This window comes from Cloeon dipterum, chromosome 4, assembly GCF_949628265.1.
Source record: "Cloeon dipterum chromosome 4, ieCloDipt1.1, whole genome shotgun sequence".
In the NCBI taxonomy this organism is placed as follows: domain Eukaryota; kingdom Metazoa; phylum Arthropoda; class Insecta; order Ephemeroptera; family Baetidae; genus Cloeon; species Cloeon dipterum.
This window is the reverse complement of record NC_088789.1, coordinates 26,909,492-26,926,610: the sequence shown is the minus strand read 5'-3', so window position 1 is coordinate 26,926,610 and position 17,119 is coordinate 26,909,492. Positions and strand designations below refer to the sequence as shown.

Below are 17,119 nucleotides of genomic sequence, written 5' to 3'. Positions count from 1 at the left end.
CGCCTGCATGCCGATGAAAATTGTTAAGCAACGTACAGTACCATGCCGCAAAACAATAATCGAATTTTCGCGGAGAAAGAGGTGTAAACTATTCAAACGCCATTGCGAAATGATAAAAAACTTTCATTTGAATGAAAGGGTATTATTGTGACCCTAAATGTTCTTGTGTTGAGCGATGTGGAGTTGGTGTGTAGGACGTTTCTTGCATTTTAAACTTTAAAATTTCTGATAGGGAGCTGAAAGCTAATATTTATATTTTAACAAGATCAAAAGCTATAAAAATATAAACCTTCCAAACACTTCAAGTTTTTTTTTCATTTATAAAGGCTCTGGCAAAACTTAAAAAACTATTTTCTCGAAATTGAAATGATCATGACTGGATAATTTAATTTTCACAACCATTACAAGCTCAAATAAAGTCCGGAAAGCTAATTATTTATAAATTTTAAGCAACTTAAATGATTGCATTAATTTCATAAATATATTTTTTAAATTTTGAGGTAAATTTGTTATTTTCTCATTGCATTAACAGCTTTTAATTATATATTTACTATTGTACAAGAAATATAGATCATGCTAATAATATTCTACAAAGAATTGTTCCACTCTTGGCTGCATATATATTTTTTCTTTAGTCGATACATTTTAACAGAGTAACGAGTGCAAGCGGCAATATTCCGATCAGTTGCTCAGCTCCAAAAAGTTCCCGCTTCCTCCGCGCATTCCCCGTGGCGCTTAACCCTTTGAATTTGCCGAGTTCCCGACAGGGGTAGTTTTGCACCCGCCTCTCAAGCGAGCGCACGTGTCTGTGTGATGCTCGCAGTCAGCTCTGGCGGCGAAACATCATCGATGCCGTTCATAGTCAAACTTGATTTAACGCATGAAATAAAATTGTAATTGTTTTTTGCTTGACAAAGGATAAAGAGTGAAGTTATAAACACACAGACATTAATTTCATAAAGCGGAGTTTATTCAGTAAATATGTTTACAAAACATTAATAAATTAAAATAATCATATCTTTAAATAGGATGGACACCAACTTCTCAGTAAAATGCGCTTATGGAAATAAAAATCAGGCTTCAACCTCCTTCAACATCTTTAATTCTACACAATATATTCAGCGTCTGTGATTAACTTAAATTCAATCTAGAATTATATAAAATTTTTGCATCAAAACAAGAAATCTTAATTATAATATAGCTATCAATTTTTTCTTTTAACAAAACTACGCGAAATTCAATCCTTTCCTCTGAACACAAAACACATTCCGGTGGGCAAAAAGTTTAGAGCCGCAGAAGCAGCAGCAGCAGCAAATAACTCAGTGGACGATTCAGCAGCAAAGCGTTCATTATTTCGCAAAGCTGCAGCCAAGTTTTTGACGGCGCTCTCTCGCTCTCTCTCTCTCTCGTCGCTTTGTCCAACTTTGTCTCGCAGCGGATAAAAAGCAGGCAGAGAGCACGTTTGCAGTTCCACGAAGGCGAGTGGAGAACGCGCGCATTCACTCGTGCAGGAATTCAGTCGGGTTCGCAGATTTCCATCTTAAAGGAGCCCGCAGCTTCTCTGATGCCGCTCTTTGATCTGGCACAGGTCGAAAAATCACTCGGGCCGTAATTATTTCACGGGCTGATGATTTAATTACTTGGCCGGCGATGATTTCGATGTATATTAGAAGGTTGTTGTTGCTGCCGCTGGGTCAAATTGCAAATTCCGAAGTTGCTCGTGTGGGCGCGTAAAGAACATGATGGAAATTCTAGCAGGTATTCTGCTCAGTCTGCATGCTGCGAACAGGAACAAAAACAAAGATTAGAACTTCTCAGGTAGGATGGGAATTATCCGGAGAATAATTAATTATTCGCTCATAGATCAGATTCCAATATATATACAAGGCTTTTTTATTTTGTTTTAAAAAGGAATGATACTGCAAAAGCCTGGAAAATGCTTGTTGCCAATACATAAATTCATCCCTTAGGATTCAGTTAAAGCCTAAATTGACCTGGACTTAAGGAGCGCTGTAATTTTTTTGAGAAAATTGACTGGAAAGCTACCGTGCTTTTCGAATGGTAATGGCTGTCTCCTTACTTGAAATCCGATTTAATTTCAAAACCAAGAGTTTCCGCAATAAGTGGCATACACAATTGGACAGATCTCGACGAGAGGAATCGGAATATGCCAAGAAAATATGTTCAAGCACTGTAAATTTTGGAGAAAATTGGCAAAATTTGAATTTTTACTGTAGGAAGGTCCTTTTTTACTATTGCAAATTGTTGAACAAATTGTTTATCGGTCAATTGTTTAAGGCATTCAACATTTTAAATAATTTTAAATTGTTGCCCAGTATCATTCCACTTTAACTATTCAAAATATTAGGTGTCTATACAGTTATAATTTTTGTTGGGTCCCGAGTGTACAAATTTACGTATTATTTTTTTAAGATTAAAAAAAAGATCCGTTTATTGTGCTATGTTTCTCAACCAATAAAGTTTTCAATCATTTTCTATAGACTAATATTTAACCTTTACGTTTGAAAAGGTAAATAATAAATATCCCGCCGCCAATAGTCCCGTTCTGCTCCTGGAGCGACGGTATAGAGCAACTCCGACCAACGAACCATGCAAATTCGCGCACATTTTTCTTATGAGGATGAATGCATATATTAACGGTCAGCGAGCCACTAGTTCTATTACTACTATATATTCCAGCATGGGTGAATTATGGCGAGGGTCGCCGCTCCACCAAGTCTCGGGCCGCATTTTCTTGCCCCTCCGCCCTGCTCCGCCGGCTTTTCTAAAGGAACACACGCACACAGACGCTGCGCGCTCTCGTACGTCTAATAATTAATATGCGTCTGTGTAACTTTGATATTAACATCAAGACGAGCGAGCGAGATATACTGTACTCATCGCGTCGGCAGAAAAGTTAGTCACGCGTAATGTGCCAGATTCAAAATGACTTCCTCCCCTTTAGCCGTATGGGCGAACTTCAGGCTCGTTGAATGCTTGCTCCTCGCATTGAGATATTTTTTCTTTCTGAACAGATGAGATTTGAATCAAAATGTATACCCTTAAGGCCTTCTATTAAATTTTTATTCATTAATTACAATTATATTTTTTCAGGATTTCCGTTCTTCAATAATTTGACTGCAATTATAATCCAAAAATCAAATTACATTTAATTTTGTGATTCTTTATGATTTCCGAGTATTCATTTTAATTTTATTTGACTTGAAGACATGTATTGAATGGTTTTTATTCGTGTTTTAATGTAATCATCTCTTTAGTGAACCAAGATTCATTTTTTTCCTGCATGAATGTAATGGGATTGCGGAGTCAAGCATTTGCTTTCATGTCTCCCTTTCGTTCAATCGCGACCGCACGCTCAAAGACCTGCTCAACCTTTTTTTGCTGGCGGGCGCACACACGCACCAGGCCACGCGCGTCTGAATGTTTTTTACGTGTCCCATTCAAAAACTTGACTCGTGCCTCTCTGCGCCAGTTTTTTGCCCTCTCGGCACTTGTTTAAGTCGAACAATGGGGTTGTGAGCTTAGAAATCGTGGAGTAAGAGGATTGGAATATAGAGCTTTGATTTTGGAACTTTGGGGGAGTTAATACGTCGGCAGGTTTTTTTGTTTATGATAATAACAAAAAAGAGATGGACGTGATATTTCCGGCCGTGGTGATTAATAATTACATTTACTATTCTGTGTATTTTTGCGGCAGGAACTTTTTAAAATTTAAAATTGTTTCATTTATGAAAAGAAAGTTGTTTCAAAGTGTGCCTATGTTTATTGATATGAATTTAAAAGATGATTAGAGAAACAAAAATGATATTTCAACTATAAAAACGTGTCCAGTTTCAGCTGTTTCGAGTGTAATTATTTAACAAAGATTACTTTTTAATCCAAGTAAATAATTTTATTGACTATTAACAAGGAAAATTGAGACCATTTCGATATCAAAGCCAGACCAAATTATTCAGATTCCAATGAGGAAACCCACAGATCCAATCAAGGATGGTGCAGCAAATAAGGCAACTTTTTACCGTCCTGCCAAATCACTTTCTCGATCCAGCAAGTTGCTGGGCACGCACAAATAATGTTGGGGGCAAACACGCACCATATAAAACCGACGGCCAAGCTGGCGGCGGGACGGATGAAAACTATAAAGTGTAATTGAGATGTAGTGGAGTGCGGAATTCGTCTCATAACATTCCTTGCGTGCAAAGGAGAAGTTCTGATCATTAAGAGCCGCAAGCTTGATCAAATTAGCTCGTTGCATGGGCGGATAGAGAGCGGATCGAGTTGGCTGCTCGGCCTTCTCTCTCGCTCCGGCTCCAAAGTTTGTTGCCATATCCATCGAATAAGAAGAATCCTACGTGTAGCATTCAAGCAAAGCAATAACAAAGTTTCAACTCTCAAAATTACTTCAACTTTATGTACAGAGCAGGAGTTCTAACCGACCGACCGGCCGGTCAGCTCACTCTCTGCTCGCAGTTTAATATTCGAGTTTTGAATAACCACAGGAATTTATTAGCATCGCAGCCAAAGCGGCCCGCTCTCTCTGCTTGAGCCGTGATTACAAACTTTTCAATAAGGAATTACGCGTGCAGACCCCATAGCCGCAGCTTTTCTTATCGACGAAGTCAAGGATATGTTCCCGGCAGCTTTTTCCACTGCCCATGATTCTAATATATGGATATTTGTCACGTGAAAAAATACTTCAAGTAAAATTCAACGGCTTATTTTAAAATTGTATGGCCAGGGTAATTGCGAAAAAGAAAATATTAAGATTAATTATTTCCACCATAGAATTGTTGAGAAAATTGGCTCAAAATTTTGCATCCCTGAGTCAAGCACTAACTGTCAAATCACTATTTATTTCAAAATTTAGGGAAATTTGCCTCATAATTTGCAAACCATTGGATAGATTTTAACGAGAGGGATCTAAATAAAGCAAAAAACATTTAATTGTTTGAAAAATTAAGCACAATATGAAATGTATTTGTTCTTGTTAGATTTCACTATCGCTCATCGAGAGATAAACTTCTGTTGTCAATTTTCACAAACAATAAACTCAATGAACTGCTTTCTTCTATCAACATAATGCAAAATTTTTCAATTTTTGGCCTTTAAAGCTGTTTACATACTTCAAAGTGTATAAAATAAAATTTTATATGAATTTTCGGAAAGATTAATGATACTGCAAAAGCCTGGAAAATGCTTGTTGCCAATGCATAAACTCATCCCTTAGGATTCAGTTAAAGCCTAAATTGACCTAAGAAGCGCTGTAATTTTTTGAGAAAATTGGCTGGAAAGTTAGCGTGCTTTTCAAATGGTAATGGCTGTCTCCTTACTTGAAATCCGATTTAATTTCAAAACCAAGAGTTTCCCCAATAAGTGGCATACACCGTTGGACAGATCTCGACGAGAGGAATCGGAATATGCCAAGAAAATATGTTCAAGCACTGTACATTTTGGAGAAAATTGGCAAATTTTGAATGTTTATTGTAGGAAGGTCCCTTTTTATTATTGCAAATTGTTGAACAAATTGTTTATCGATCAATTATTTATGGCATCCAACAATTCAAATAATTTTCAATTGTTGCCCTGTATCATTCCAATTCTAACTAAAATAAATTTGAACGAATAACTCTTGAAAAACAGTATTGTACTACATACATAGGCCAAAATAAAAAGTAGCAGCGCCAAACTCTCCGCAGCAAGCGCGTATATCAACCCCTTAATTCTGAGCACCGCTCACGTGAAATATTAATCAGCGTAATTCAACTTTGTGTCTGGCGAGAAAAATTAGCGGGAAAAATTGCTCAGCATCTAGTTTGCGTAGGGTGTGCTGTTGTGTGTGTGTATCCAGTTACACACCGGCGGCGGAGGCCAATTAGGCGCCGGCCTTTTTTCCTTGGCTGATGCGCTAATTAGTTCTGTTGGCCAAGTTAATTACCTTGCCGGTCAGCACGAGGAGCGGCGCTGATTTCTCCAGGGAGCGCCGGCCAAGTGGCCAATCACACGAATAGGCACGCGGCGTAAGAAGAAACAATGTTAGAGGGTGGCTCCTTTTGCGGTCCTCGGCACACACACACACACACACGGTTATGTCTTACTCGGGCGGCAGCCCCCCGACGCTCGAATTTATATTGCCTCTACGACGACCCCTTTCTCAATCCTCAGAAGTGGTCTTTGAGCAAATTACAGCCAATATTCGGATTTAGTGCGTACAAGAGCTTAAAAATAGTAAAATATTTAGTCTTTTTAATATCTTAAAAATGCAAAAGACACACAAATCAAACGTTTCAACGCGTTTTATTTTATCATATTTTAGCTCTGTGTGATGGAAAGCATTTCTCGGACATTTTAAAATGGGAGAGTATGCCGACTGGTACGCATTGGGGATTGGGGTCAGTGAGATTTGAATAAAAGAAAGGGTTGCAGCGGCCAGCTTGCGAGCAAAGCGTCATCGGTCTCCCATCACAAAGGGGAGCAGCATCCCTACATGTGTTTGCTTGACCAGGTGTTCCAATGAGAGAAAAACTCGCCATGACCGTGTTTCATCACGCTTTAAAAATTCTTTCCAAATTTGAAAACCATTTTAAATAAAAATTATTGATTTAATTTTGTGTTTCATCTCCTCCAACATGTTAATTCATTTTTCTGTGTTTTCGTCTACACCCTTTTTTAGACGAAGCGTCAACAAATTCGTTGTGTGTAATGTGGCCCCTCGCACATTTCCAGTATTATATAACTCATCCGAAAATGCAATGAATTTCTCACGATCGCACCCTTCTTTGCGAGCACGCACACGTCTTGCAGTGCCGGTTGCTTCGCTTGCAGCCGAACGGGGGTCAAGCGTTCTTATTAATGCAAAACAGGTTTCTCCGGCGCGCCAACTTTGTGCGAACGATGATGAATTACATTGTGCGGAGCGACGGCCGAGCGAGTGAGCGAGCTAACAGCCCTTCTCGTTCGATTTTCCAGACGCAGCTCGGCGGATGTAAGAAAGTTGCGAGAACGCGAGCAGATGCTCCCGTCCGTCGAGACGCAGCACGCCGAGAGAGCGAGAGATGAAAGCAGAGAGGGCGAGGAAGGGGTGCAGATTGGCTGATGCTGCAAGATGGGAGCAGGATGGATGCACCCCCTGTAACATGGCTGCCGTCTCTTATTTTTTCCATTTCGCTCGATCGCTAACTGAATTGACTCAAATTTGCATCTATTCAGCGGAGAGCAATTATTCAAATTTCAGGGAATGGGGAAGACTGGCAGAAAATTGAAAGATGCGGGAATTTGTATGCTCTTGAATCAAATCAAATTATCTATAATTCAATATTTCTCGGTAAATTTAAAAAAAATTAAATGGGGTGCAGTGCAGTGCACCCTGTTTCAGAATTTTTATAAAATGCTATAATAAATGATTTTTCCTTAAAGAAGCTTCTCTGACTAACCAACAACATATTGTACGAAACTCTACAGTTAAATTAAAATAAAGATTTCTATTGTTATGCTTAGCTGCTGCTTTCCTTTGACCCATTTTCTTTACATTGCATTTTTTTCATGTGACATTTTTCATTTCCTGCCACAAAATTTACACTCATCACTAATTTTAAAATGGAATTCTTGAAATTATAAAATTCTATAGCATGTCAGTCCAAGCAAATTTGCAATTAAACGGAGAAATTTATTATTTGACTTCTATGAAGGCGGAAAAATCAATTGATTGTTGTGCCACTCATGATAAAAAAACATTTACGCCATCCGAAAGTCTTAAAGTGGAATGATACTGGGCAACAATTGAAAATTATTTAAATTGTTGGATGCCTTAAACAATTGATTGATAAACAATTTGTTCAACAATTCGCAATAATAAAAAAATGACCTTCCTACAATAAAAATTCAAATTTTGCCAATTTTCTCCAAAATTTAGAGTGCTCGAACATATTTTCTTGGCATATTTCGATTCCTCTCGTCGAGATCTGTCCAACGGTGTGTGCCACTTATTGGGGAAACTCTTGATTTTGAAATTAAATCGGATTTCAAGTAAGGAGACAGCCATTACCATTTGAAAAGCACGGTAACTTTGCAGCCAATTTTCTCAAAAAATTACAGCGCTCCTTAGGTCAATTTAGGCTTTAACTGACTTTATGCATTGGCAACAAGCATTTTCCAGGCTTTTCCAGTATCATTCCTCTTTAAAAGGTTGATACAACGTTACATAAAATACTCTAAAATAAAATAAAATAATACGAATTGCTTGTACATATTTAATTTAAAGTGCATATAATATTTGTATCACTGCCAGCAGGAAAAATTCACTTAGAGAACAAACAAATGATAAATTTGTTAATTATTTAGAAGAAAAAATCAGTCTGGGAAAGGAAATTTTGCGGCAAATTGCACATTAGACTATCTCGCGCGCTCCAAATAGCATCAGCAGATTCTCGGCCAAATGGCGAGTGACACATTAAGACCGCAGTGATATACTCGAGTTGCCGTAACACACATACTAGAGCGGCAAAATAAGAAGTCGCCGGCTTTGCATTGTTGCCGCTGGAAATTAATGGAGCAGCTCTGGCGAAAATTAGTTTGCGCGCAGAAAGTGTAATCTCTTGCAAAGTTGGGAGGGCAGCGCCGAGTGGCCGGCCGCTCTGCCTCGACGCTCGTTGGTCTCTTCAAGGCTTTGTATAAGATCAATTTTGGACTCCCATTTGTTATATGTTCCCTCGGGGATTTATTCGAAGCTAACTTTTGATGCACCTACAAAAACTGGAATTTTTTATTTTCCCTTGACGCTTAGAATCAAATCCTCTTTGTAAAAGTAACTTAAAGTGGAATGATACTGGGCAACAGTTGAAAATTATTTGAATTGTTGGATGCCAAAAACAATTGATCGATAAACAATTTGTTCAACAATTTGCAATAATAAAAAAGGACATTCCTTCAGTAAAAATTCAAATTTTGCCAATTTTCTCCAAAATTTTCAGTGCTTAAACATATTTTCTTGGCATATTCCGATTCCTCTCGACGAGATCTGTTTAACGGTGTATGCCACTTGTTGGGGAAACTCTTGGTTTTGAAATTAAATCGGATTTCAAGTAAGGAGACAGCCATTACCATTTGAAAAGCACGGTAACTTTCCAGCCAATTTTCTCAAAAAATTACAGTGCTTCTTAGGTCAATTTAGGCTTCAACTGAATCCTAAGGGATGAGTTTATGCATTGGCAACAAGCATTTTCCAGGCTTTTGCAGTATCATTCCTTACTATGGTAATGGCTGTTTTTTACAACAATTGAAAACAAATAAGTAATCTTGAATCACCCACAGGAGCAGGCAAAAGCAAGGGGAAGTTACTGGGAAGAGACATTTTTATAGATTTTGTATTGTTTAGTATTTGATTGACTATCGATATGACCAATGAGAGTATAATTGCGAATTGATGTTTGCTTATTGGCTCTTTCATGCACACAATTTTTTCATAAAAACAAGCAAACAAAATTTTAAAATCACATAAAAAGACTGATAATTGAAATTATTCTAAAATTAAAAACAATATATGTTCGAATCATTTTAAGAAACATATAAAAAGTGATTATCCCTTTTATATCAAGAATAGCAAAGCTTTCTATCATTCACGAATAAAAGAAAAGAAATGTATTATTTGCTCTTTTAATTAATCCTTTACGAACTAACAATAAGCAACGATCCTAAAGGGGAGCTTTTATATGCCAACAGTCGATTGAAAAAATATCGTTTGGGGCAAATTTGTGCGTTCTCTTTCTTTTGTTTTGCCTCTTGTTCCAGCTAAGATTAAACACGCGCACTGGCCACTTGCGTTGCATTATAGTGGAAACAAAAAAATATTTCATTCTTTTAGCAGCAAAATCACTCATTAATACAGAATGTTTCACTTCCCTTTGTTCAAACAAGAGTAAGTGAGCGGAATTATTAAATGAGTAAAAAAGCTAAAGAAGTTTTGCTGTTCCAGTGCATGTACATAGAGTGGGCAGCGGTGGTGGCGGCGGTGGAAGCAAAGGAGGCAACGCGCAGAATAAGAGCAGAAAATTACCGGCCGGGGAGAGGAGGCGATACGGTCTAATAAATTAAACTCGCTGCCGCTCGCTCTCCTCGCCGTGTGTTGTTTAATTAAGTTTGCGGAGGTGAGTGCGGTGGTATTTTTCGCCCTTTATGTTGTATGAAATGTTGTTGAAACTTTTGAGATGAAAGTTTCGCCTCGTGCCGGTTCTTGGGAGATCTAATTAACGAGAACAAGGCGGTGGGTTGCATACACAGGCCTACCTGACTGACACACGTGTGTGCGTGCGCCCCTTGAGCAAATCGTGTTACGTCTTGAAAGAATGCCCTCCCAACTTAACTGGCCGTGTAATGGAATTAGGCCAGACGCGCCCAATTGACTCACATATATATGCATTCATTCGCCAGACGAACGAGCGGCCCTATGCGCGTGGAATAGCTCTCGCCCCGTGCCGCAACAAACGCCTAGCTCTTTCCTCGAATCGAATAATTACGCTTCGCTCCCGACCCGGATTACGCGAAATTATCTTCGGCTCAAGGGGCTAATTTGACAGAAGGAGTAGTGGAATTGCGGTGCCGTGGCGCACGAGTTGATTAGCGTTGGCCAAGTGAGAGAGTTTTGAATTGTGGTCGTTAAACTCTCTGCGCAAGGAAAAAATTAGCTGCTCATCGCACTTCGGCAGGGAATATTTTTTATTTTGATAATTCGGTTTTACCGTCCAGGGTGGTCGAGGGTTTTAGGCAATTTCTTCCACACTTTGGATACACAGGTTGCATAACTTTAAAATAAGAACGAATAGGGATATAATAAGGATAAAAAATACAACATAATGTGGAAGTTTTTATCTTGTTTTCTTAAACTAAAAATTTACAGAACATTTTTGGGAACGATTTTTTTTAAACAAACTATCTAAAATGAGGAAAAACCAAAAATTTCCCAGACTGCCGGTTAAATTATTGAGAAAATTGGCTCAAAAGATTTCATATGCTAATCAAGCGGTGAGCATAATTTGTAAAATCGAGATTTAGGGAATTTTTCCCAATAAATCAAACACCGTTGGATCGATCGCAAAATGAGAGGTCGAAATTCAAGCGTAAAAATCATTAAGAAATCGAGAAATTTTCCAAATCTGAGTTCCCTCTGTCCTAATTTCATTATTGCACATCGTAGAGAAAAACTGTTGCTAAATTCTACAATCAATAAACTCAATGAATATGAAAAAATTAAAATTTTATTAACTGTTGGCCTGTAAAGCTCTACTTTTTGAAATTTGTAAAGATTCACATTTTTATTCGTATCAAAACAAAAAAATACGTTGACGAGAGGAGAGTTTCGATAAATAAATTACAATGAATTTAATTTTTAAATAGCACACTTTGATTTGAAGTAGCAGGATTCATTCTAACTTTTCATAGCAGTGTTTAAAATTTCCATATCGTACAAAAACACATAAAATGTTTCACTAACCTTGGTGTAATTAAATTTGAACTGTTGTAGAAAAGAGAGGTCTAGACGAGGGGCTGCTCACATGCTGCCGTTCTGATCGAATACCTGCTTATAACTGCTGCCCACTGCGATATTCGTATTGAAAGACGCAGAGGTGTATTTGTAAAAGTGCATACATATGCAAGCAGGAGTTGTAAAGGGGAAATCCAGTTTGCCACACTCGGCGCGGCCCGCGGCTGACCTGCAAAAAAAAAGTGAAGCAAAAAGTGAGAAACACCGTCATGCCGTGGGCCACACGACTGAGCAAAAAAAAAACTGATTATGTTTAAATTAGCGACGCGTGCCGCATAATTCATTCATCTGAGTATAAATATGACCTAATTCACTCAAATATCTTGTTTAGTTAACTGCTAGTCAAAACATACATTTAAAAAAATGTTGTTTTAATATTTTTTCTGCAAAACAAAGGTATTTGAAAATAAATAAAGCATGATTGTCCATTTTTAAATTGTCTTTCCTCACAAAGAGCAAGTCAAATTCATGTATCTGGCTTCTCTAATGCTTGAGATGTTTTTTGTTCCAGAAAAAATTACATTTTACGAAGCCGGAGGTTTTGTGCATTAGAGAAACGATAATCGATGGCGAGAGGGTGAAGCTAGGGCCCCGAGCAGGCGGGATCGCCCGCTGTACCAACTCTGGTGTAAGATGCGGGCGGCGGCTTTTAAGATGGCAGGATTAAAACACTAGAGGAGCTTCTTCTTCTTTCGGCCTGCTGCTTACCAGCCCTAAACTTTGGCCTTAAAGGCTGCTCGGCTGCTTTTGTTGTTAATCCTGTCTGTATTAAGCTCACTCAAGCATAATCAAAATTCATGTTCGCTTTACAGCGCATAGAGATAGAGAGCAGAGCACCTTTGCAGTTCTCTCTCTCTCTCTAGATGATCAAACTCTGCTCTTGATGCCGCTGAAACGAAAGTTTGCGCGCGTATAAGCAAACTTCGCAAAGGATTATACTCCCATGTCGCGAAACTTAATTGGCTTCTTTTTGATCGAGTTGGGAAGGCAAGATTAAATTTGATTCTTAGAATCGGAATTATAATTATGAAAGACCAATTTTACGAGCACATTTTTCCAATATTATGCTGATATCAAAGTTTCTCTTAACACATTTTCCTGCTATTTTAACCGTATTTTTTAGGTTTCTTGTGAAATAATATTATTTCAGAATTTAAAACATACTTTTAAGTACCAGACGCCACTCTTGGTCAGATATATTTTAAATTATAACTTAACAGGTCAACAATTAAGAAGTTCTGGCATTTTTGACAGTAGCAAGAAGTTCATTGGGTTTTTATTTTATGTGAAATTTGGCAACAGTTTATCTCTAGAATGTGCTATAATGAAATCAGGACCGAGGAATTTTTTTTTTTTTTAAATGAACAGGTTTTGACCGCGATTTTTTGTTTGATTTCGATCACTCTCGTCGCGATATATCCAATGTTGTGAAAATTAAACTAGATGATTCCCTAACTTGTGAAATAAATCGTGGTTTTACAGTAGGGAGCCAGTTCTTCATTAGCATGCAAACTTTAGAGACGATTTTTTTTAAATTTAAACGGGAACCTTTAAACTTTTTATCTTTTCCTAATTTTTGGTAGTATTTCAAAGGCAAAATGGATTTTTTTGTTTTCTCTGTAAAGCTCTTTCAGAGTTTTTTTTAATTGTGTTTCTTCTGTAGGCTGGTCAGTCTTTTTCTTGCAGTTTGGTCAAGGGTGGGTTGGGGAACAGTCGAATAGAAGGGTACTGATGTGGTTGAGAAGTGTGAGGAATGGAGCACTTCATGAAAGCCGCAATCATTCCACTTTAACATAAATAAATAAACAAAGTTTGAGCCTAACCCTAAATGTAGATAATTCCATCTATTCCTTTGGACACAATTTATTGAACACGATTAAAAACGGTTTTGGTATATAGGCTAAAACTATTAAGAGTTAATGAAATTTTTATTTTTCTGCTGAGCTAGTTTTAATAAATATACTGCGTTTTGATTGGGCTACATTATAAAAATCTCAAAGAATATGAAGCAACTATTATTGAGTTTACAGCAGATTTCAATCTTTAACTACGAATAACAAAATACAAATTATTGCTCTCATCCCATTTTTTCTTTCTTTTGAATCTATTCCATTAAATTGTTGCTAATGTAATTGATTTTATTTAATCTGTTCACGGCCAAGTATTACTTTACTCTGCGCTTCTGAAAGTTAAGATTGTCCATTGGCTACAAACTACTCATAGCTGTGTGTCGCCTGCGCAATTAAGTGTGGCCGATTCGCTGACTGGCCGGCCGCTCTCTGTGTGTGTTATTTGCCTTTGCCGCTTAGTTAGAATTAAATTCTTCCATTAGAGTGATTAAATAACAACTCGGTGTATACAGATTGCGAGCAAGAGCGGAGCTGGCTCCACTCAGCAAACACGCAAGCCAAGTCAAAGCAGTGTATATGCATGTGGACTCAAGAGTAATTACTGCGCGTCTTCAAGTTTCGGTGTGTGCGTCTCAAAGGAAAATGGCATTCACCGAGCACATTTAGCAGCTATAGCAGGGGGAGATTAAACCCGCGCTGGGGCAGTAAATCCATCCGATAGTCTTGGCACTGGCGCTGCTGGGGGAGCCGCTCAAAGAAAGCCGGCCAGTCGACCTGTTTGGTCACTTTTAACGGTCGTGGGAAACGGCGATTTGGAAAAACGCGCAGCCAAGAAGTGCGCGCAGGGGATGGACGCCCGACCGACCGGCCAGCACTCTCTCTGGACGCTGATTTGCATTGCAAATGAGACCAACTGCTCGGCTTTGTGCTCTCTCTCGCGTACATCTGTCTTACATGCTCCTCTGTTGAATGAGCGAGCGGCCGAGCGGACCGTCCGTCTTGCGCGCATCTCTCTCCCTGCCCGCTGCCGCTCGGCAGTCAAGATAAAACCCTCCGCCTTACGTGACCCGCAAGCCAAGGGACGTAATTTACGGCTACATTATCTGTCACGAGTAATTTACAGAAATTGACTCGATTTAATTTCCTCCTACTATTAGCATCCGTTCTCGCCGACCGCGCCCGACTTGATTGCCACGCAGGCCACCCCGCACGGTCAGCTCTCTGCCTTTTCTGATTGGAACTTTTCAATAAAAATATGAAAGGAAAATTGAGAACTGATGGCGTAAAAAATTTTCACTTCTGTGTGGTGCGAAAATGCAGAAAATCGAAATTAAAACTTAATATTTTTCATGTCTTTTTAATATTCAGGATATCTCAAACTGACCCTACAAAAGAGTTATTCACGCACCGTTTTAACATGATTATTGCTTACAGCAGTTTTAATCAGAGACCATAATATTCTCTCTCCACAACTACTTTTTCTATTTTATTAATGTACTAGAATTTTGCATAAATCTTAACCAGCATGCTTTAAAAATTCTTTTAATATTTATATTATTACTTTAATTTAGGTTTAAATTTGATTTATTTATTATTTTGATAACAAATAAACATTTTAAAAAGAGCTTTGATATAACAGAGTTGACTAATTATTGAATCCTTGTTTTCTCGTCTTAAAACAAAACAAATATATTTTCTAGAATTGGTAATAGACTCAAATAAATGTGTAACATACACTATCTAGACGACGTGAGTTGGACGCTGTAATACCTGTAAAGGAATAATTATATATATTTCATGGGCTTATAGCGTATTGTTGATTTGATTGTTGTATTTGGTCTGTATTATTTCATTGTTGCCGTGTAAGAATCGCAAATTGTCATTGTTGTTTTCTAACTGTTAACGCGAATATTCAAATTGTATCATTCTTCATTTGGCAGTTCATTGTAACGGACGTTTAGTAGTTCGCGGACCCAAGAATTTGGGGTAAGTGCCATTAGTGATAAAATATTATTGTAATTGTAATTGACTGAATGTATTACAGTCCTGTTGGTGATTAAACAAGTCTGTGTTAAAAGAAGAATTATTATTATTATTTGGTCAACTCTTCCCTGCGACCAAAGGCTGTTAAATTGTAATCTGCTGAATCTAAATTTTTAATGAATGGCCGATGGCAGAAATCCAGTCTTGCTTGTACACAAATTTTTTTAGTCAGTTTGCTGAGCGACAGATTTGCCCAACACAATAAATAAAAAATAAAAATAGTGGAAAACCAACCGTATAAGATCATGCAAATAATTGTACCTGAGAATTTCGATCGACAAAATCATTTACAAAGAAATCGGTTTTAACAGTAACATCGGTAATTTAATTTGAAAATAGAAAGACAAAGAAATAAAAAAAACTAAAATTCATCTAAGATGACAGATGTCCCTTGTTAATTTGGACCTCGAATTCAATGTTGTTTAAAGGTTACCTTGTGTATTAAATGTAAGAAAGACAAAGGAAGGCGATTAATTTGTGCAATGAATTGTGTCACACTACACACACGGAGTGGCAAATGGATGGACGTGTGTTATACAGAGTCGCGGCGAAGGGAGTAGACGGGCAAGTTGAGAGCGAGTGGCATTACTCCAAATAGAAACAACATAAAGTTTATTGCTTGGCTGGCCGGGGTCATCACTGGCTTAGAATACCTAATCCTTTTGCTAACTGCAGCCCGCTGATAAGTTGGCGTTAAATTGGTGCCTTATTCAAAGGTACGTAACGAGCGCGCGCGTGGGGGCATTGTCGAAGAAGGGTGGGTCGGCTTGGGGCACAATCTGCGCCTTGATTGTATAAGCCCGGAGCAGGCAAGAAACTCGCCCATTGTCGCCGTCTTGCGCGTCCTGCTGCCGCAAATAAATACGTATAAAGTAGCTGTGCACTTGGATCGCGCGCGCGCGCGCGCTCACAGCACAGCTCGGTCTGGCCGCACGCGAAACTTCTTGATTCCAAGGCGACAGATGCGCGTCCATCCGTCTTTGCTGGGAAAAATTCCCGCTAAGCTCACTTAGTTCGCTTGGGGTGGCTGCTTTGCGGCTCAGCTGGCTCTCGATCCAACCCGCAAACGAACTTGCAGAAACTTTGCTAATCTCCGTGATTCTTGCTCCAGGCAAAGGAGATTTTCGTTTGCATAATATCTGATTTAGCTAAACAATAACCAACAGATTGATGCTATCACAAGCTGATCATAAATCAAAGTGATATATATTTTCAGATAACAATTATTATTTAAATAAGAAATGATATAGAAGTTTGAAAATATTGGCATTTTTTTCAATGAGTAGCTCTCCTGTTTTGCAATTCAATCAATCAAAAGCGTTTAGTAAGACTGCTTTTTAAATAAACTTGGTCATGAATTCTTTCATGCTCCTGCCATAATAATCCAAAATCAGAAGAAATATTTATTTTGTTGAATACAAATAATAACAATACATATCTACTGTTTTCTTTTTTATTTTTAATCCAGACAAACAATAATACAGATCAGGGAAAAAATATTAAAGAGGAATGATACTGCAAAAGCCTGGAAAATGCTTGTTGCCAATGCATAAATTCATCCCTTAGGATTCAGTTAAAGCCTAAATTGACCAAAATAGCACTGTAATTTTTTTTGGTGCAAAGTTAACATGTTTTTCCAATGGTAATGGCTGTCTCCTTACTTGAAATCCGA

General features: G+C 38.1%; 1 long non-coding RNA gene across 1 annotated transcript in view; it reads right to left on the bottom strand.

Moving 5' to 3' along the window:
- Positions 1-993: 993 nt before the first annotated feature.
- The window catches only part of LOC135942748 (uncharacterized), a 50,075-nt gene continuing 33,949 nt past the window's right edge, over positions 994-17,119 (bottom strand). The window contains exons 2-3 of the long non-coding RNA XR_010575125.1: positions 11,504-11,723; positions 994-1,779 (exon numbers count right to left, since the gene is read on the bottom strand). This is a non-coding gene — a long non-coding RNA (uncharacterized LOC135942748). The remainder of the gene's footprint in view (positions 1,780-11,503; positions 11,724-17,119) is intronic.